This window comes from Lithobates pipiens, unplaced genomic scaffold, assembly GCF_037356315.1.
Source record: "Lithobates pipiens isolate NorthernLeopardFrog02 unplaced genomic scaffold, aLitPip1_a1.2 Scaffold_22, whole genome shotgun sequence".
Taxonomy (NCBI): Eukaryota; Metazoa; Chordata; class Amphibia; order Anura; family Ranidae; genus Lithobates; species Lithobates pipiens.
In genome coordinates this window covers 41101641-41125748 of record NW_027507784.1, presented here as the reverse complement: position 1 = coordinate 41125748, position 24108 = coordinate 41101641, and the positions used below count along the sequence as shown (strand labels likewise).

General features: G+C 43.1%; 1 long non-coding RNA gene across 1 annotated transcript; it reads right to left on the bottom strand.

Moving 5' to 3' along the window:
- Nucleotides 1-11294: 11294 nt before the first annotated feature.
- Nucleotides 11295-21410, bottom strand: LOC143923651 (uncharacterized). The gene is made up of 3 exons (XR_013261742.1): nucleotides 21249-21410; nucleotides 16806-17800; nucleotides 11295-14310 (listed from the first exon to the last, which is right to left on the bottom strand). It is a non-coding gene; the product is annotated as an uncharacterized LOC143923651 (long non-coding RNA).
- Nucleotides 21411-24108: the final 2698 nt, after the last annotated feature.

The following is a 24108-nucleotide window of genomic DNA, read 5'->3' as shown; positions in this document are numbered from 1 at the left end:
CAGATTATACACACTATCAGATTATACACTATCAGATTATACACACTATCAGATTATACACTATCAGATTATACACTATCAGATTATACACACTATCAGATTATACACTATCAGATTATACACTATCAGATTATACACTATCAGATTATACACTATCAGATTATACACACTATCAGATTATACACTATCAGATTATACACTATCAGATTATACACTATCAGATTATACACTATCAGATTATACACACTATCAGATTATACACACTATCAGATTATACACTATCAGATTATACACTATCAGATTATACACACTATCAGATTATACACACTATCAGATTATACACACTATCAGATTATACACACTATCAGATTATACACTATCAGATTATACACTATCAGATTATACACTATCAGATTATACACTATCAGATTATACACTATCAGATTATACACTATCAGATTATACACACTATCAGATTATACACACTATCAGATTATACACTATCAGATTATACACACTATCAGATTATACACTATCAGATTATACACTATCAGATTATACACACTATCAGATTATACACTATCAGATTATACACTATCAGATTATACACACTATCAGATTATACACTATCAGATTATACACTATCAGATTATACACACTATCAGATTATACACTATCAGATTATACACTATCAGATTATACACTATCAGATTATACACACTATCAGATTATACACACTATCAGATTATACACTATCAGATTATACACTATCAGATTATACACACTATCAGATTATACACACTATCAGATTATACACTATCAGATTATACACTATCAGATTATACACTATCAGATTATACACACTATCAGATTATACACACTATCAGATTATACACACTATCAGATTAGCTATCAGATTTTCCTTCGGATTTACCAAAACCATATAATAATACGAGGTCAAACCTTAGGAGTTTAAATTTGTATACAATCAGGCCGCCCCTTGCACTGCATGGTTTTGGTAAATCTGAAGACAAAAATCAGCAGAAAATCTGATAGTGTGTATGGGGCTTTAAACCCGCATTGCCGGAGAAAAATCCCAACTATGACCACCAGATGTCACTATGTGTATAGTAATGTACTGTATTTGTGCACTATATTGCCAAAAGTATTGGGACACCTGCCTTTACACGCACATGAACTTTATTAGCACCCCAGTCTTAGCCCGTAGGGTTCAATATTGAGTCGGCCCGCCCTTTGCAGCTATAACAGCTTCAACTCTTCTGGGAAGGCCGTCCACGAGGTTTAGGAGTGTGTCTATGGGAATGTTTGACCATTCTTCCAGAAGCGCATTTGTGAAGTCAGGCACTGATGTTGGACGAGAAGGTCTGGATCGCAGTCTCCGCTCTAATTCATCCCAAAGGTTTTCTATCGGGTTGAGGTCAGGATTCTGTGCAGGCCAGTCAAGTTCCTCCACCCCAAACGCTCTCATCCATGTCTTTATGGACCTTGCTTTGTGCACTGGTCCAAATCATTTGGTGGAGAGGGATTATGGTGTGGGGTTGTTTTTCAGGGTTTGGACTTGGCCCCCCAGTTCACCTGGTTGGAGATTCCGACGGAATGTGTGCGATCTGACCATTTTGTCGGATAATCCGACTGTGTGTGGTCTCCATAGGACTGTTTCCGTCTGAATATCCGACGGACCAAGTTTTCCAGCTTGGCTATAAAATTTTCCAACAACATGATCCGATCAGACTTTGTCCGATCATGTGTAGAGAATTCCGATCGGACAAAGTGCCACGCATGCTCAGATCAAATTCCTACACCAAAGCTATTGGCTACTAGCCTGAACGTAGTCCCGTCGTAACGAAATAACGTCATCACGTTATGTACGATCAGATTTTCCGACAACTTTGTCCGACCGTGTGTATGCAACAGTTTCGGACAAAATCCGTAGTAAAAAATCAGACGGATTTGGTTGTCGGAATGTCCGACCGTGTGTACAAGGGCTTAAGGCGTCAGCATACCAAGACATTTTGGACAATTTCATTCTCCCAAGCTTGTGGGAACACTTTGGGGACGATCCCTTCCTGTTCATACATGACTGCGCACCAGTGCACAAAGCAAGGCCCATATAGACATGGATGACGGAATTTGGGGTGGAGGAACTTGACTGGCCTGCACAGAGTCCTGACCTCAACCTGATAATTTGGGATTTTCCTTCACTTTCTCAGTGATAACGGAAAACAGGACAAGAAGAGAGGATGAATATTCCTAACTGGGGCACAGACAGCAATAAAAACCTAACAAGTGTTCTAATCTCTCTCCACTCCATTCAAAGCTAAAAATAGGCTCAATCTTCTAACTCCCACTTACGATGGACAGCTTGGTCTGTTGAAAAATGCTAGGAAGCAGGAGGGACTTCTCGTGGTCATGTGATCTCTGTGATTGGCCGTCAAAGCGGCCACATGATCGAGAGCCTGTGCTTTTTGCTTCCAATCATAAACATAGAACGGGAGCTTTCTTTGACAGCTCAGTCACTGTGCTGGGGCCCACCCGTAGTGCTGCCATGTTCTTGGCCAGAGGTTAATGTCTTGGCAGAGGTAATGTCCTGCATGTAGGATGGGGGTTTAGTGTTTGGCTAATTTTGACAAGCAAGCATAAGAATCTAACCCCCCTGTTAGAACACGAGCCCGTCTGCTGAGGTTGACTCCTCCGCCACTTTGTGCCCTGCTCCTTTTCCGTAGGCCTCCTCATGACATTTCCGGCACAGACCTCTATATCCATAGAAGGAATGTCCACACAATAAATAACTTCAATGAAATTTACTGGTTTTGTTCAGGAAATGGCAAAACAGCCACATCACAAGTTTATACATTCCAGAGTCACTTGACATACACAGTCAATGACATAAAGTGGACGGCCCGCAGTAGTCACATGTAAAAGCACGTGCAGCACCTCACAGCCATCTCCCTACAGTCTCTCCTCTTCCCAGGGTTATCAGTATTCACAGCACTGTGTTTGTTCTCTGTAGACTGTACACCTCCTCGCTGGGTACACCACTCCTGGAAAGTGGCCTCATACAGCGATCTCCAGCCTGGCCTGGAAGGCTTTTTGCAGTCCGCCTTAGTAGTACCACCTCTTCAAGGGACAGCCTGCTCCTCCTGCATACAGGTCCACACCACCCAGCCTCCTGCCCTGTCCAAGGCCCATACATGCTCACAGGTGACTGTGGTGGGTCCCATGCCTCAAGACTCTCTGTGTCCCTTCCCTGCCTAGCTTATATATGGATTCTGACTCGCCCCTGAAACCAATGTGGGGGGGCTGTACATAAACAGGGCCTAACACCTAGTGACACTACCTGCTGTACCAGACACTGTTCTGATACAGAGCCACCTAGAGGCAAAGTGGCTAACTGCACCTGCTATATGCACACTGATAGCGTAGGGAGGACTTTAGTTGGAAGCCCTCCCCAGGGTTCAGAGGAATAGGACCTTGTCTGTGGGTAGAGCACAACAGGGTCAGGTATATAAGGTAAAGTTGGTTTTCGCACTAGGAGTTAGCTGCTGAGTTGGTTGTTGGATTGTCCCTTGAGAAGAGACATTATTCTTTGAGGTAAGGAGTTTTTCTTTTTTTGGGAAGATGTAGTCAGCTGGTTATTGCAAAAGGACCTGCAGGCATGAAAGCACATGGACTTTTCCTGATGGGAATAGGGACTGTAGAATCCCTCTGCAGGGAAAAATGCAGGGACTAGGTTGCATAATAGCTTACATAATAGGTGAGGTTGAAAAAAGACACAAGTCCATCAGGTCCAACAAATCAGGTCCAACCTATGTGTGTGATTATATGTCACATTGTATATCCCTGTATGTAGAGGTCGTTCAGGTGCTTATCTAATAGTTTCTTGAAACTATCAATGCCCCTTGCTGAAACCACCGCCTGTGGAAGGGAATTCCACATCCTTGCCGCTCTTACAGTAAAGAACCCTCTACGTAGTTTAAGGTTAAACCATTTTTTTTTTACATTTTAATGAGTGGCCACGAGTCTCCTTTTTGCGAAAAAGTTTTCTCCCTATTGTGGGGTCACCAGTGGGGTCACTCATGCCTTGGCCCTGCCCTCTTTACTACTCTCATCCTGAGAGATTGCTGCATTTAGAGACTTTCATAACTTTACTCAAGCTGTGTCACCATATTTACTATGGTCATCTGTATTCTTTTTAGTTTGACAGTAAAGAGGAAAAACCTTTATTATCTGTGTGGACTCGAGTTAATCTGCTTCACTGGGGGACTACTCCTTGGCGTGGATTTTTGCAGGGAACATTGGGGCAGGCACCAGGGGCAGGTACGGGCCAGAGATGGAACTGTACTGTACCTCTAGGGTCCACTAAGGGGTATAGTCTGTTTTTCCATTTCTCCGTCTATGGTGAACACCTTGGGTGAGTCCCACGCTACCAAGGACTAAATCCTCGTGTACACGATCGGATTGTTGGCCAACAAAACCGTGGAATTTTGTCCAAAGGGTGTTGGCCCCAAACTTGTCTTGCAGAGACACGGCCACACAATTGTTGGCCGACGATTACGAACGTAGTGACGCACTACGCTGTTTTTCATCTCTATAGCACCACCCTTTGGGCTCCTTCTGCTAATTTCATGTTAGTAGAAGTTTGGTGAGTGTTGATTCGCGCTTTTCATTTCACGTTTTACATTTGGCGCTTTTCAGTTAGTCTCTGAACGGCCGTTTGTCAATCAGACATGTTGTGGAATCGGAGGAGATAACACGTTATTTTTTATTGGCCTTGGAGTTATTGCTTTGACATAATTTTTTTGGTTGAATAATGATTTGATTTGGTATATTTTCTATAATTTTTGGAGGCATAGAATGCACTTTTTGGTTAAGTTCTATTGGCAGATAGCATGTCTAATTTTATTTGTTTTCTTTTTTTAATGCACAATAAAAAAAAAATAGTGGAGAATAATACTTGGCGATGTGTTTTATTTCAAATACAGTTTGGGAGTAGGCAGTTATATTTAAAAAAAAAATACAAAATGTAAAATTGACAAGGGACACCAACATTTGTATCTTTAAAGCGGGGTTCCAAAAGATAGGGGAGGATATTTACGCCCCTTTCCGCAGGTCCCCCGCTGTCTACTGGGAAATCCCAGAGACAGCGGGGACCATCCTTATTGCGCAACGCGACTCAGTAGGGAACCGGGAAATGAAGCCGCAAGGCTCCACTTCCTGATTCCCATACCCAAGATGGCGGCGGCATCACCCGAGAGACGATCGAGAGATCGGCTTCGGGTGCCGACATCACGGGCGCACTGGGCGGGTAAGTGTCACTATTTTAAAAGTCAGCAGCTGCAGTATTTGTAGCTGCTGGCTTTTAAAAAAAAAAAAACGGCGGAACTCCCGCTTTAATCATTATTATATTGCAGCACCGCTCTCCCAGCTGTTCCATCTAGACAAAGCTGATGGTGCTCGCTTCATGAACTTGATTTGCCCTGAATGGGCTCAACGAACGGGTGATCCACTATATGCTATCACTATGGGCATAAGCTGCAGGGGCTCGGGCGATGAAATTGCAGCTATTCTACATCAATACAGACGTATTTGGGATATAGCCTCTAGTAGATTGGGAATCCAGACTTACAACGATTATACACCATTGTGGAACAATAATCATATGAAGGAATTTGCTAACATACAAGGGCAGGAATTGTGGAGCAAATGTGGGGTGTACTATCTGCGCCACTTAATCTCTGGGGGCGCTCCCAAGCCCTTTAATCAACTGCAGGAAGAGTTTGCAATACCACACAACATGCACTTTCAATACATGCAGGTTATGCCGCGTACACACGATCAAACAATCCGGTGGAAAAGCCCGGCAAACTGAAGTCCGCCAAACAATCCCCCCGTGTGTAGCCTCCGGCATACTTTTTTGACCCGAAAGTACGGCGGACATTTTATCTGTGGCTAAGAGCGAGGATCCCAAGGGCCTTATTTCATCATATTATGATATGCTATCGGCCCCAATTGCCTCCAAGATCGCATATGCCCCCCCGAAGATGCGGTGGGAAAGGGACCTAGATCAAATGGAAGATGGAGAATGGGAAGGGGCACTTGAGACGTGCAGGGAGGTGTCCCCCAAATTATCAGATAGGATGTCCCAAATTTCTATACTGCATAGAGCCTACCTCACCCCGATTAGAGTAGCGAAATATAAAACTGAGTTTTCCCCTAGCTGTCCAATGTGCAAGGTGACCACGGGTACCTTTTTCCACCTTATATGGGCATGCCCTTTGTTACAAGGGTTCTGGATACAGGTGGTGAACTTTCTACATGACAATATGGGCACACCTGTTGGCCTAGACCCCAAACAATGCCTCTTGGGTGTATACCCCGGAGTACCCGACAGGCATACTAAGTTATTTCTGCAGGAAACTCTGTTCGCTGCGGGAAAGCTTATCGCCAGGAAATGGATGAGATCTACACCCCCGACATTAGCAGAGTGGAAAGCGGACATTAACTTGACTCTGCCATACAAAAAGTGTATTTACATTAATAGGGGGTGCCCACTTAAATATAATAAAGTGTGGGACCGCTGGCTGAGCGACTCTGACACCTGCGCATTGTTGCTGTTCGGTCCCACCGCTTCCAATTGCATAATTCTGATGTTGGTTTGATATCTATGGTGTTAATTGCTAAGAGGGCTATAACGATTAGTATACTAGCCAATGATATATGCTGACTGTACTATAGGATGCAATACTTGTGTACTCTGCTTTAGACTCCTTCACTGTGTGTCTATTACTGCAAGCTATGTTTTCGATACCTGTGCTTTACTTCAATAAAACGTTGTTAATTAAAAAAAAAAAAAGCGGGGTTCCACCCTAAAGTGGAACTTCCGCTCATCGGAACTCTCCCCCCTCCGGTGTCACATTTGGCACCTTTCAGGGGGGAGGGGGGTGCAGATACCTGTCTAAGCCCTTGTACACACGATCGGAGATTCCGACAACCAAATCTGTCAGATTTTGTCCGACGGATTGTGTCCAAAACTGTTGTATACACACGGTCGGACGAAGTTGTCGGAAAATCCGATCGTTCAGAACGTGATGAGGTTACTTCGTTACGACGGGACTACGTTCAGGCTAGTAGCCAATAGCTTTGGTGTAGGAATTTGATCTGAGCATGCGTGGCACTTTGTCCGATCGGAATTCTCTACACATGATCGGAGTATGTCCGATCGGAGCATTTTGTCAGAAAATATTTCCGGCAAGTTGGAAAATTTGGTCCGACGGATATTCCGACGGAAACAGTCCGATGCAGACCATACACAGTCAGAATATCCGACAAAACGCTCCGATCGGACACATTCCGTCGGAATCTTCGACCGTGTCTACAAGGGCTTAGACAGGTATTTGCACCCACTTCCGGGCATAGACTCCCATGGGAGTCTATGCCGTTTCCTGTCCCGCTGCGCTGTCTGCTGGGACACACACGGACCATTCCTATTGCGCTGCACGACTCGCGTATGCGCAGTAGGGAACCGGGAAGTGAAGCCGCAACACTTCACTTCCTGATTCCCTCACCTAGAATGGCGGCGGCAGCAGCTGAGACCCGAGCGATCGCCGAACCCTGGGACAGGTGAGTGTCTATTTATTAAAAGTAAGCAGCTGTAGTATTTACTGTGCCTTGCGAAAGTATTCGGCCCCCTTGAACTTTTCAACCTTTTGCCACATTTCAGGCTTTAAACATAAAGATATAAAATTTTAATTTTTTTGGAAGAATCACCAACAAGTGGGACACAATTGTGAAGTGGAACAAAATCTATTGGATAATTTAAACTTTTTTAGCAAATAAAAAACTGAAAAGTGGTGCGTGCAAAATTATCCAGCCCTTTTACTTTCAGTGCAGCAAACTCACTCCAGAAGTTCAGCGAGGATCTCTGAATGATCCAATGTTGTCCTAAATGACTGATGGTGATAAATAGAATCCACCTGTGTGTAATCAAGTCTCTGTATAAATGCACCTGCTCTGTGATAGTCTCAGGGTTCTGTTGAAAGCGCAGAGAGCATCATGAAGACCAAGGAACACACCAGGCAGGCCCGTAATACTGTTGTGGAGAAGTTTAAAGCCGGATTTGGATACAAAAAGATTTCCCAAGCTTTAAACATCCCAAGGAGCACTGTGCAAGCGATCATTTTGAAATGGAAGGAGTATCAGACCACTGCAAATCTACCAAGACCTGGCCGTTCCTCTAAACTTTCAGCTCAGACAAGGAGAAGACTGATCAGAGATGCAGCCAAGAGGCCCATGATCACTCTGGATGAACTGCAGAGAACTACAGCTGAGGTGGGAGAGTCTGTCCATAGGACCACAATCAGTCGTACACTGCACAAATCTGGCCTTTATGGAAGAGTGGCAAGAAGAAAGCCATTTCTCAAAGATATCCATAAAAAGTCTCGTCTAAAGTTTGCCACAAGCCACCTGGGAGACACACCAAACATGTGGAAGAAGGTGCTCTGGTCAGATGAAACCAAAATCAAACTTTTTGCCCACAATGCAAAACGATATGTTTGGCGTAAAAGCAACACAGCTCATCACCCTCAACACACCATCCCCGCTGTCAAACATGGTGGTGGCAGCATCATGGTTTGGGCCTGCTTTTCTTCAGCAGGGACAGGGAAGATGGTTAAAATTGAGGGGAAGATGGATGCAGCCAAATACAGGACCATTCTGGATGAAAACCTGTTGGAGTCTGCAAAAGACCTGAAACTTTATCTTCCAACAAGACAATGATCCCAAACATACAGCAAAATCTACAAAGGAATGGTTCACAAATAAACGTATCCAGGTGTTAGAATGGCCAAGTCAAAGTCCAGACCTGAATCCAATCGAGAATCTGTGGAAAGAGCTGAAAACTGCTGTTCACAAACGCTCTCTATCCAACCTCACTGAGCTCGAGCTGTTTTGCAAGGAAGAATGGGCAAGAATTTCAGTCTCTCGATGTGCAAAACTGATAGAGACATACCCCAAGGGACTTGCAGCTGTAATCGCAGCAAAAGGTGGCTCTACAAAGTATTAACGCAAGGGGGCCGAATAATTTTGCACGCCCCACTTTTCATTTTTTTAAAAGTTAAAAAAGTTTAAAATATCGAATAGATTTCGTTCCACTTCACAATTGTGTCCCACTTGTTGGTGATTCTTCACAAAAAAATTAAATGTTATATCTTTATGTTTTAAGCCTGAAATGTGGCAAAAGGTTGAAAAGTTCAAGGGGGCCGAATACTTTCGCAAGGCACTGTATAGCTGCTGGCTTTTAATATTTTTTTTTGCAGGTGGAATCCCTCTTTAATCTCAAAAACTACAGGATGATGGTGTTGTGGTAAGTTGCCCAAATAAAAAAAAAAAAAAGCATAATAATATTATTCTTAATATCACTAGAAAAAAAAAACCTTTGAAAATTAATTTGCAATAACTCCATCAGTATCACCAGCAAAGCAGCTTCATTATTATCCCATTAAAGAAGAAGAGAATTGTGCGCTGCATTTCGAGATTTCATAATTTAAGGCGTCATGAATGTTAATTCTTCATTGCGAACACTAGTTTACAAGACCGACCGCTTCTGGCTCGTCCTCGCTTCCGAGCATGCGTGTTTGTACTTTGGACTTTTGTCCGACGGACTTGTGTACACACGCTTGGAAAATCCGACAACAGACATTTGTCCTCGGAAAAAACTTGAAAACCTGCTAGCCAACATTTGTTGGCTGAAAGTCTGACAACAATTGTCTGATGGAGCGTACACACGGTCGGATTTACCGCAGGCTGTCATTGAACATTTCCCCATCGGAAAGTCCAATCGTGTGTACGGGGCTTTAAAGTTACTACAGGTTGACCCTCAAAGGTAAAGAAAGGATCATTGCTTCTTCCCATGTGCCCCACTATACTACAATCTTAACCACTTCAGCCCTGGCCTATAGACATATGACGCCCACAGATGGGATCTCCCATCCTGGGCGGGCGTCATATGACGTCCTCTGATTTCCAGCCGCCTAGGGGGCACGCACCCGCGGCATCACTCGGGACTCGGTGCGTGTGCCCGGGGCCGCAATGTCCGCCGTGCACCCGCAATTGCCCGGGAAGACAGTAGGACCGTGGATCTGTGTATGTAAACACACAGATCCACGTGCTGTCACTGGAACACCGATCGGTCTCCTCCCCTTGTGAGTCCCCTCCCCCCACAGTTAAAATCACTCCCATAGGGAACATATTAACCCCTGCAGCGCCCCCTGGTGTTAACCCCTTCCCTGCCAGTCACATTTACACAGTAATCAGTGTAATTTTATAGCACCAATCGCTGTGTAAATGTGAATGGTCCCAAAAATGTGTCAAAAGTGTCCGATGTGTCTGCCATAATGTTGCAGTCATGAAAAAAATCGCAGATACTAGTACTAGTAAAAAAAAAAAAATGCCATAAATCTATCCCCTATTTTGTAGACGCAATAACTTTTGCACAAACCAATCAATAATCGCTAACTGCGATTTTTTTTTACCAAAAATATGTAGAAGAATACGTATCGGCCTAAATTTTTTTTTTTTTTTTTTTAATGGGATATTTATTATAGCAAAAAGTAAAAAATATTGTGTTTTTTTTTTCAAAATTGTTGCTCTTTTTTTGTTTATAGCGCAAAAAATAAAAACCGCAGAGGTGATCAAATACCAGCAAAAGAAAGCTCTATTTGTGGGGAAAAAAAAGGACGTCAATTTTGTTTGGGTGCAACGTCGCACGACCGCGCAATTGTCAGTTAAAGCGACGCAGTGCCTTATGACAAAACGTGCTCTGGTAAGAAAGGGGGTAAAATCCCACGGGGCTGAAGTGGTTAAGTTAGACTTCTACCCAAAACGTGTTTTCTATCTTTTGGACTGAATGAGAAACTCGTGTCTGTATCCCTGTTGAGGACATCCACCCTCACTATCTGTCCGTTGTCACCAGAACAGGAAATGAAAGAATCCAAATTTTAAAGATGTCACTGAAGCAAGAGTAGAGCAGAAGAACTTCGTTTACATTGTGTTGGACGACCGGGACAGGAAGTGAGGGTAACGCTCAGTGTTGGCTTTAATTCTACCTTAAGTGTGCGAGCCATATGAGGAGTTTACCTTCATAGTGTGCCACGGACAGACGTCAATCAAAAAACACACACATACTATACACTGCAAGCAAGCCGAATAAAAAATAAAAAAAATAAAAAAATAAAAAAAATAAAAAAATAAAAAAAAAGATTTATTACATTTCTATTCTGTTTGCCAATTTATTGAAAATATAGATTTAGAGCATGAATTAATCAGAAAAGTTCACTTCCTTAGCTTAAAATATTATTATACAGGATTTCAAAGAAATTATACTGAATACTGTATACCCATTGTTCATTACAAACAGTTTCATTCAGTCTCCTAAAATAAATGTCTAAATACAGTTGCCTTTCATTACTTAAAGTGGTATTAATCCCCACAGCAAAAATCGAATATATCGTAGCTTATCGGTCCCTAAATATGGTGGTTGCGTTGTTTTTCTTTCTTCTGCATTCTTGGCTTCTTATCCTTTATTTTTACTTGGTGATCCGCACACCTCCCAACATTTTGAGATGGGAATGAGGGACACCTACCAGCAAACATATTTAGGCATAGGACACGCCTCCTGCCACTCCCCCTTAAAGGAGAATTAACCAAAAAAAAAAGGTTACTTAAATCCACAAGGGCTTTTTTTTACCAATACTATTCCTTTATACTGACTCTTAAAATGAAAAAATGTAATACTTTTGAATTTGGGTAAAAGGTTTAGCACTGGGAACTAATTTTTGAAAGATAAAAAGTGCATTTTATATATATTACTATATAGATCAGACCAAAATGAGGGACAAATGAGGGGGAAAGAGGGACCGAGAGACATTGCTCCAAAGCAGGGACAGTCCCTCGAAATCAGGGACAGTTGGGAGCTCTGGATCCGGCCTCTCGGCCAGTAGCACACTTCCTGTCTCACGGTGTCCCCACTCTGGATAGAAGAGCAACAGGAACACCTTTGGACAGCAGCATTGGCTGCTGTCAATCACAGCCAGTGAGCCAATGAGGAGAGAGCGGAAGCAGGTCTGAGCCATGCTCTGTGAGTGAATATACAATGCCCATTCAGGGAGCACGGCCTCATTCTCTATGGAAATCCCCCAATGGAAATGTACACACTAAGGCCCCATTCGCACCTGAGCGTTTTGTAGCTTGAAGCTGTGGGCTGTGAAAAAAAACACATCAAAGCCTTCATGGCCTGTGGGAAAATGCGTAGATTTTTCTACCAAACAGTTGGAGAACGTCTTTGAAATCTTGCCATCTTCCATATTCTGGTGAATGAAGAAGTCTGAGCCCTTGTACACACAGTCAGAGAATCCATCGGAATGTGTCCTATCGGACCGTGTCGTCGGATAATCCGACTGTGTGTGGTATGCATCGGACTGATTCCGTCGGACCCAATTTTCCAACATGTTGGAAATATTTCCCGACCAACTGGGCCGGTCGGACATACTCCGATCATGTGTAGAGAATTTTGATCGGACCAAGTGCCACGCATGCTCAGATGAAATTCCTACATCAAAGCTATTGGCTACTAGCCTGAACGTAGTCCCATCGTAACGAAATTACGTCATCACGTTCTGAAAGATCGGATTTTTTCGCCAACTTTGTCCGACCGTGTGTATGCAACAGTTTCAGACAAGATCCGACTGACAAAATCCGACGGGCAAAATCCGACGGATTTGGTTGTGGAAATCTCCGACCGTGTGTACAGGGGCTGAGAGCCTCTGAGGTGGGGAGATAATTTCATTTAGGATGGCTGACTAAAGCCGGCCATAGATGGATTGAATCACTTTAGCAGGGATCTGCCGAGATTCCGTCCTTCTATGGGCAGGTTGGTTGTATCCAAGTCGATACAGTGATTGACTTGGGTTCAACCAACCTGTTGGATTTTGTACATGTGATTCCTGCTGGTGGCTGTAGCCACTAGCAGTAATTAGTGTGTTCTGCCAGCAGGGACGGATCCTTGCTGGCAGAACACAATAGCGCTGCAGGAGGGATTCCCCCATCAACAAAGACTATTTTGGTGGGAGAATGGAGCAATTTTCTTTCCATCCACCACAGGTGGAAAATGAAATCATCTATGGCTTGCTTTAGACAAGCTGCAATTGTTGGCTCTCACAAAGGAAAAGATAGACATTGAAATACTCACCACGATAGCCTCTCTAAATACATTTTTATCATCTAGAAGTTTAGTTCTCTACATTTTTACAATGTCCCTCGTCGCCCACGGTATGAAGGTGTGGTCAAGGACTATCACAAGCTAGAAGAATATGTGGTCAGCGACTATCTCAAGCTGGAAGTATGAAGATGTGGTCAGGACTATCACAAGCTGGAAGAATGTGTGGTAGGCAACTATCTCAAGCTGGAAGTATGAAGATGTGGTCAGGACTATCACAAGCTGGAAGAATATGTGGTCAGCGACTATCTCAAGCTGGAAGTATGAAGATGTGGTCAGGACTATCACAAGCTGGAAGAATGTGTGGTAGGCAACTATCTCAAGCTGGAAGTATGAAGATGTGGTCAGGACTATCACAAGCTGGAAGAATATGTGGTCAGCGACTATCTCAAGCTGGAAGTATGAAGATGTGGTCAGGACTATCACAAGCTGGAAGAATGTGTGGTAGGCAACTATCTCAAGCTGGAAGTATGAAGATGTGGTCAGGACTATCACAAGCTAGAAGAATATGTGGTCAGCGACTATCTCAAGCTGGAAGTATGAAGATGTGGTCAGGACTATCACAAGCTAGAAGAATATGTGGTCAGCGACTATCTCAAGCTGGAAGTATGAAGATGTGGTCAGGACTATCACAAGCTGGAAGAAGCAATACCATAGCAATCTGTCACATGGACATTTTGAACACAAATTCCTGTTGTAAGAAAATGTCAGATACGTTTAAGAGAACACATAGGACGTTCAGTAGATGGGTTTCCTTGAAATGTCCATTGTTGATCATTTCCATATGGTCACTATTTATACACAGACTAGACTAAGATCTGATAGGTTGTGTCTTCCTCACATTCACATTCAACAACATCAAATTATTTGAAGAAATACAAAGGTCTTTCTCTAACTGAAGGAAATGTTTCGAAGGCTTTCAGGACCTTCTAAAACGACTTTACTCTTCGTAAACTTGGAGATTCTGTATTGGTCCATTTGTGTTTGTGATAGTATCACTTCTAGAATTCCGAATTTCTCTGTAAAAAAAAAAAGACATAATATAACCTCTATCATATAAAGAATAAAATATTCACTAATTATTGTAAATAAATAAGCAGTTTTCTCATGAGGATACAAAGTTTACTCCATTACTTATCCTACAAAGTAAGTATCATTTCGGACTGAGAAACACATTTTTCAAATTCATGTTTCTAATAGCTATACACATGTTCAAATAAAATATGATCTGTTTTGGTCTAGCTCAGGGGTCTACAAACCTTTTAAACAAAAAGACAGTTTTGAAGAGAAATTGTGACCTGACCCAATCCTGGTAGAATATTGACTTGCCTCCATCTCGAAAATTAGGTAAAACATGTGTAGAAAATCGGACTTGGACTTTAAATGAGGCAAGTCAATCATTAATCAGCTATTTCTAATGCCTCAATAATAAGGTCATATTGTAACATATTCCACGGCATCACAACTATACAAATAATTTAATAATACATATAATAATACTGTAATCACAAGATTTCCATAGTAATATTCGTATAAAATATTTAATATAATTGATCATTGGACATGATGATACAATCAATAAAAATAATCATACAGAAGACAATTGTTGTAGTTAATACAGCCATATATATATATAAAGCAGGGATATGCAATTAGCGGACCTCCAGCTGTTTCAGAACTACAAGTCCCATGAGGCATAGCAAGACTCTGACAGCCACAAGCATGACACCCAGAGGCAGAGGCATGATGGTAATTGTAGTTTTGCAACAGCTGGAGGTCCATTAATTGCATATCCCTGATATAAAGAATCAACAGAACAATAGATTTAGTAATTATAAAAGAAAATTAAGGCATCTATTAGATGTTAACTCTACGCGTTTCATGGTTGTATACCAATCTTTAGGAGTCAGATGCATATAAATATGGACTGGAGAGAGAGAGAGAGAAAATAAATAAATAAATAAATAAATAAATAATTAGATAACATAGGGAATCCTCTATTTGGGTAGAGGGTAGGTCTAAAGAGATATATAGTTTCCAGAATACTCACTAAATGCCAAAAGAAGTAATCAAAACTCCTAGGGTGAAATTTAATGGTGGTCTGGGCTACATTAGGCCTCAACCGGGGTTGAGGCAAAGAACATCCCCCAAATGGGTGAACTCCGAACCAGGGAAAACCAGCCGACATAATCACCGGAACACCACACTGCATCATCGCTTGGGAATGTACAAACAGTACAGACAGTTTTATGTCCTTTTGGGAGGCCAGTTTTATATCATTATTGGTATCAGTAGGATGAATATTGCCTCAAGGGCCCAATAAAGGCAAGTAAAGGGTCGCATCTGGCCCTGGACCACAGTTTGGAGACCACTGCTCCAACTCATTGCTCATTTCTCAGCTACTCTATATGTCATGATATGGCAAAAGCAGATATGGGCTTCTATTCTATGACTCTCCTTGACTCCCAATGGCCTTCATAGGACCCCATCCACCTACTAATGCCTACAGTACCTTCCCCATGCTCCATAGCCACCTAGTTTGTCTGTTAGAGCCCCAAGTCCGATTCCACAGTTTACATGGAGCTAATGACCTGCCCTTTCACTTCCAACACGATAGTGTGGTTGAGCATCTGACCCCCTGCCTCTTCTTCCCAGGATGTATTGCTTAGGCCTTATAAGCCATTCACCACTCTTTAAGATGAATCTGTTTCCCGTGTCTCCCCATAGCATAATATGGTTCCACCCACTGACTCTTACATCACTAGTTTGGCCCTCTAAAAAAGTTTCATTAAAAAGTGGCAAATGACAGGAGACAACGCTCCATATTGTAGCATTAAATGTTACAGAAATCTCCTGAAAATGAATCTCAAATCTGAGGGAAAAGTTAAAGGAGCACCTAAAATATATATATATATTATCCAAGCTCCACTAGTAACTTACTAGGCAGTGGACTGAACCATAGCATGCAATGTGGGACATGGGTTTCCAACACACCCATAAGCTTTAGATGCCGAAGATTCTACTGGTGCTTCTAGCCCTTCTAGAGCAAATATTGGCTGTGATGCAGTTGGCATTGAAGAAATATTTATGTACTTCCTCCATCATTATGTACATGTTTGTATCTAATGAGAGTGACCCTGATTTACTGAAGGAACAGAGTCAAGACATTTGAGTGCCATGCACCACTGTGAGCCCAGCTTACAAACGACATGCAACCAGCGGGCTGCGCTCACACAGGAAATAGGCAGAATGACATCAGGAGCAGGGGGAGTTGAAAATAATTAAAATTAATTGTAGTTCCACTTTAATCTGAAAGTAACTAGAGCACTGGAGTTAGTTGAAAAATGATCTGTGGCTGAAATAAAAAAAAAAGAAGAAAACTGACTTTGACCTTCTTCCAATACGAACCTCAAACAATTTACCAACATCTACAAACTGTCACATTTCCATGTACTGAAAGTGGGATCATGGATGCCCACATGCAATATATTACTATGTTCAACCCATCTGTTACCTATTTTATGGCAATATTGATGACTCTTCCACTTGAGTATGAGCAGTTGGCATTATGCACCGTGGGTGTGTCAGCGTTGTTTCCAGGGATTCTGATGATGAGTCAAATGACAACCTTGCTTGTGATGAATCCAGTGGTTGTTTGGGCAGTTCCTTTGTCTCTTCTTGCCCCAATATCGTTTCTGGGTGCTTCATTGATACTTTTGACATAAAACGATGTTCTACCACTATTATCAACGGTGGCGACTGGGGCTTTTCTAATGATACAAAATTCTGCTGTTCTTCCACCATTACTATCAGTGGCATCTTGGGCTTCTTTGGAGACAGCTGTCCTACCAAAGCTGGTTCTGTCTTCCTTTCTGGTGGTGGAGGCAATGAAGGCGGCAGAGGTGATAGTGGTGGAGGTGATGAAGGTAGTGGAGGTGTTGGAGGCAATGAAGGTGATGAAGGTGGTGGAGGTGATAGAGGGGATGGAGGTGATGGCAGTGTGGGAGGTGATGAAAGTGGTGGAAGTAATGAAGGTGGTGTAGGTGATGAAAGTGATGGGAGCTGTGTCCTTTCTAACAGTGGAGAAAATGACTCAGTTGGTGGCTTTTTTTGTTCATTTGATGGTCCCGAACTTCTTTCTGTTTCTGATGATGGTTTGTGAAAGATGAAGTCTCCGTTGTCCCGATGTTCTGGTGAAGACTGTTGGGACAAGGAAGGCAAAATAGGCAACTCCAGCTGACTGCTCTTGACCCCTACCAGTAACTCTGATGGGTACAGTGACTCCATCTGTGGATGTGGCATATCTGACTTTGATAACAGAGGTGGTGGCAAGGGATTCCGTTGGTATCCCTAATGCAGTCTGTGAAACAAATGACTGGGTCAGAATTTCCAATGGAGGGGCAGGTAATTTGGTAAAAGAGATGTCACTGATGTATTGAATAGTCTGCAAGAGGCTTGAAGATGGCTCCAATTGGATGGCAGTTACTTCTTGGGATGCATATACCGAATCTGTAATATAGAAGCTTTAAGATATTACAATGCTTAAGCTAAATATGTTGCCTGACTATTCGACATAACAAGAAATGAGCAAACATTTCCCCACTGCCTGTTTGACAGCTGTTAGGCAGGAATCCAACAACTGGAAAAACACATTCTAGTTGGGAACAAAGAGAAGAAGGGAAGGTTTAAGAGCTTTATTGCTGTTGGGCCTCCATGTGGGAGATATCCCCTCAATTCCTATCTAGGTAAAGAGTGACAACATAGGAAGAGAAGTGAAATTTCCTCTAAAGGCAGCTTTCAAAACCCGACAGAAGTTTTGACCCTTCCACACTCTAGCCAAAAAAAAAAAAGGTTTTGGTTTGAAAAATGCTTTAAGTTATTTCAGACAACTCAGGGTGTCCAGTTGGGACATCTTGATAAAACAAGCTAATAATATAAAAAAAAAAAAAAAATGCAGAATAAATTTCAGTAGCAGACCCATGTTAGAAGATTTGGAATAATAATCTGTTAATACATAATAATTATCTCCCCCATGCTCAACCGTTAAGGCCGCGTACACACGCGGGGACTGTTCGCTCAACTTTGTTCGTCAAACAGTTTGAGCGGACAGTCCGCTCAAAATTAGCATGGACGGACTTGGCCACACACGACGAACGAACAGTCCGCTGAAACCGTGCGCGATGACGTGAACGGCACGTACGACGGGACTAGAAAACGACGTCCTATACACTGCAATGCAACCTTCGGCGTATAAATTCTTTCTGAGCATGCGCGGAACTTAGTTTGACGAACAAGCCTACACACGTGGGGACTGTCCGCTCAAACCAAGTTTCAGCGGACAGTTTTTCGGGATTTCCGAAAAACTTTGTTCGTCAAACTGTCCGCTGAAACTGTCCGCTGAAGCCCACACACGAGCGGACTGTCCGCTGAAACACTGTTCAGCGGAGAAAGTTGAGCGAACAGTCCCCGCGTGTGTACGCGGCCTTATAATCTAAATTTGCCCTAGTATGTGTATACATGAATGTGAGTTAGAGACCTTAGAGGGCAGGGACTGATGGGAACGTACAAGATATATACAGTATATGTAAAGAGCTGTGTAATTTGACTGCGTTATATAAGTACCTGTAATAAATAAATAAAATAATACATGCTTTGTCCAAAAACAAACAAACAATCAAACCAATAAATAACAAACAAAATTGAAACAGTAATAAAAAGCAGTAAAAATAATAATACTATGCTGCTTCTACTACTGTTCCTAGTAATAATAATAATAATTGCATAAAATTATTAGGTATTATTATATTTTTCATTATTATTATGACTACTACTACTAGTAATAAACATAATAGTAACAACAAAACAACAACAATAATAATAATATTTATAATAGTTATTATTTACAAATTTTTGTGTATTATTATTATTATTTTTTGATTATTATTAGTACTTCTACTGCTACTAATAATAATAACAATATTAATAATAATAATAACAGCAACATCAACAACATAACAACAATAATATTAATAATTATAATATGTTATGTATTATTATTATTATTGTTATTAGTGGTAGCAGTAGTAGTAGTAATACTAATAATAAAATAGGAAATTTGGGATGACATTGATATGTCCTTCCACATAAAAACTGTAGCTTTTGTTTGGTGTAAATACATGCATCTAAAGCCCCATACACACTATCAGATTTTCTGCAGATTTTTGTCTTCAGATTTACCAAAACCATGTAGTGCAAGGGCCGGCCTGATTGCATACACATTGAAACTCCTAAGGTTTGACCTCATATTATATGGTTGTGGTAAATCTGAAGGAAAAAATCTGCAGAAAATCTGATAGTGTGTATTGGGCTTTAGTCATTTTTCACATTTTTTTAAGCATTCCAAAGAAGGGTGGCAAAAATCTGAATGCAATCTATAGACTGGGGGGAGAATCTCTGGGGGAATTTGAGATGGAAATGGACATGGGGGTCCTAGTAGATGATAGGCTCAGCAACGGCATGCAATGCCAAGCTGCTGCTAACAAAGCAAACAGAATATTGGCATTAAAAAGGGGATCAACTCCAGAGATAAAACAATAATTCCCCCGCTCTACAAGACTCTGGTCCGGCCGCACCTGGAGTATACTGTCCAGTTCTGGACGCCAGTCCTCAGGAAGGATGTACTGGAAATGGAGCAAGTACAAAGAAGGGCAACAAAGCTAATAAAGGGTCTGGAGGACATTAGTTATGGGGAAAGGTTGTGAGCACCGAACTTATTCTCTCTGGAGAAGAGATGCTTGAGAGGGGATATGATTTAAATTTATAAATACCGTACTGGTGACCCCACAATAGGGATAAAAGTTTTTTGCGGAAGGGAGTTTAATAAGACACGTAGCCACTCAAAATTAGAAGAAAAGAGGTTTAACCTTAAACTACGTAGAGGGTTCTTTACTGTAATTGTGGCAAGAATGTGGAATTCACTTCCACAGGCGGTGGTCTCAGCGGGGGGCATGTGAACGACCACAACATACAGGGATATACAATGTAATACTGACATATAATCACACACATAGGTTAAACTTGGATGGGCTTGTGTCTTTTTTCAACCTCACCTACTATGTAACTATATGAAGACTTAGAAAGGGGGAGGGGCCTAGTAGATTCCTACAATTCAGATGGGGAAATCCAGCTTTGGGTAAGTCCGTTACAATGGTTTCTCATGTTGTTATCTTTATAATAGACATAGGTTGCCCAAAGTCACAGAACACAACTTTTATTCCGATATTTATTTTTTATTTAACAACCAAGGAGGGGAAGGCTCTTCAACTTTCCATTGCCAAAGCCGACCACATCAATTAGACCCTTGTAGGACCTCTGCTCCCCTGACAGGCACCTATTCAGTACATAATGGGTGACTTCATTTACTGTTTCGGCGGCACAGAGTTATCTCTACCCATCTATGTTTTATCAGTAACATTCCCATCTTCCATTTGCTAGTGGTGCAGTGGCCAGGTTGTCGCCCAGTTGGAGAAATGCCATTTTTGTATTATTTAATATCTTCGAAAATATATTACTGGCTTATAATAAGTAAGCCTTTATTTAGCTACCAGAACAGATTTTTGCAATCCTTCTCTGATACTTTATTGTAAATCTCAGATATTGAGAACAATACTATAAGGGTTGTACCATCAAGACCTCCAAAGCCTTGGCTGCTATTTCCTGTACCCTCTGCTTTCTACCTCGTCTCTTGCTTTAAAGACCAGTTATAGGTGGGGGCAGTGGCCACATATTTTTACCTTGCCTACCAACAAGTTTTTGCTGAATTTAACTTCTTCAAAAATTCTTCAAACGCAAATACTACAGAGCAATGGGGTATATTTTTAGAGGGGGGGGGGGGAAAAAAAGCTGACCGCATCCAAAAAGCTCTAAAAAATCTAAAATTATCCTAAATGTACAATACCTTTAAAAGTCCTAGGTGGCTCTTCTACGACATCCCACAGTTTGGCTCAAGGCAACTTTGAGTCCGTCTCTTCTACTGCATGTGGATGTTCAGCCTTTTGTAGAGGAAGCTGTGGTGCCCAGATCGGGGTAGGGGAAGATTTCTCCAGTAATACAGGATTGTTTGCTATTCACTGTTTATTCTTCCGTGTTGAATTCTACTAAAGAAGGGCGCATGAAAAACAATGTGGGTGAAAAAGTGAAAAAAAATGCTTTTGTGATTGCACTTTTGATGAACTCAAAGTCAACCTTGACCTATGGTTAGGTTAACCTGCTTATATTTTTTCCTTCCTGGTTCCTTCTTCCCCCTTTATCAACATGCTAAAAAACATTTTTGAATTAAAACTTTTCTCTATTTAATACATATTTTATTTTAGATCCAGTGATGTCATCTCTGGGTCCCTGTGCTTCTTTGAGCAATGCAGGCAGATCGTGGATGGTGGGAGTGGGCGGCAGGATGTTGGACATAGTTTCCTGAAAACATCACAGCAGCCTGCCCATAGGCGTGTGCACACCCTGATCACCCCATGTGGCACAGATTCCCCCTGCTTAGACCCCTGAAATTTCACCAAAGCCCCTTAATGGGGGTCCTAAATTGTCCACTGCCCTGCTGACACAGTCCACTGCTCTACTGACACCATCCACTGCCCTACTGACACAGTCCACTGCTCTACTGACACAGTCCACTGCTCTACTGACACCATCCACTGCTCTACTGACACCATCCACTGCCCTACTGACACCATCCACTGCCCTACTGACACAGTCCACTGCTCTACTGACAAAGTCCACTGCTCTACTGAAACCATCCACTGCCCTACTGACACAGTCCACTGCTCTACTGACAAAGTCCACTGCTCTACTGACACCGTCCTTTGCTCTACTGACACAGTCCACTGCTCTACTGACACCATCCACTGCCCTACTGACACAGTCCACTGCTCTACTGACAAAGTCCACTGCTCTACTGACACCGTCCTTTGCTCTACTGACACCATCCACTGCCCTACTGACACCATCCACTGCTCTACTGACACCATCCACTGCCCTACTGACACCATCCACTGCTCTACTGACACCATCCACTGCCCTACTGACACCATCCACTGCCCTACTGACACCATCCACTGCTCTACTGACACCATCCAATGCCCTATTGACACCGTCCACTGCTCTACTGACACCATCCACTGCCCTACTGACACCATCCACTGCTCTACTGACACCATCCACTGCCCTACTGACACCGTTCCCTGCTCTACTGACACCATCCACTGCTCTACTGACACCATCCAATGCTCTACTTATACCGTCGACTGCTCTACTGACACCATCCACTGTCCTACTGACACCGTCCACTACTCTACTGACACCGTCCACTGCCCTACTTACACTTTCCACTGCCCTACTGATACTGTCCACTGCCCTACTGACACTAACCCCTGCCCTATTGACACCGTCCACTGCCCTACTGACACCATCCACTGCCCTACTGACACCTTCCACTGCCCAACTGACATCGTCCACTGCCCTACTGACACCATCCACTGCCCTACTGACACCATCCACTGCTCTACTAACACCATCCACTGCCCTACTGACACCGTCCACTGCTCTACTGACACCATCCACTGCCCTACTGACACCATCCACTGCTCTACTGACACCATCCACTGCCCTACTGACACCGTCCACTGCTCTACTGACACCATCCACTGCCCTACTGACACCATCCACTGCCCTACTGACACCATTTACTGCTCTACTGACACCATCCACTGCCCTACTGACACCGTCCACTGCTCTACTGACACCATCCACTGCCCTACTGACACCATCCACTGCTCTACTGACACCATCCACTGCCCTACTGACACCGTTCCCTGCTCTACTGACACCATCCACTGCTCTACTGACACCATCCAATGCTCTACTTATACCGTCGACTGCTCTACTGACACCATCCACTGTCCTACTGACACCGTCCACTACTCTACTGACACCGTCCACTGCCCTACTTACACTTTCCACTGCCCTACTGATACTGTCCACTGCCCTACTGACACTATCCCCTGCCCTATTGACACTGTCCACTGCCCTACTGACACCATCCACTGCCCTACTGACACCTTCCACTGCCCAACTGACATCGTCCACTGCCCTACTGACACCATCCACTGCCCTGCTGGCACCGTCCACTGCTCTACTGACACCATCCACTGCCCTACTGACACCATCCACTGCTCTACTGAAAACATCCACTGCCCTACTGACACCATCCACTGCTCTACTGACACCGTCCACTGCCCTACTGACACCATCCACTGCTCTACTGACACCATCCACTGCCCTACTGACACCGTCCACTGCTCTACTGACACCATCCACTGCCCTACTGACACCATCCACTGCCCTACTGACACCATCCACTGCTCTACTGACACCATCCACTGCCCTACTGACACCGTCCACTGCTCTACTGACACCATCCACTGCCCTACTGACACCATCCACTGCTCTACTGACACCATCCACTGCCCTACTGACACCGTTCCCTGCTCTACTGACACCATCCACTGCTCTACTGACACCATCCAATGCTCTACTTATACCGTCGACTGCTCTACTGACACCATCCACTGTCCTACTGACACCGTCCACTACTCTACTGACACCGTCCACTGCCCTACTTACACTTTCCACTGCCCTACTGATACTGTCCACTGCCCTACTGACACTATCCCCTGCCCTATTGACACTGTCCACTGCCCTACTGACACCATCCACTGCCCTACTGACACCTTCCACTGCCCAACTGACAT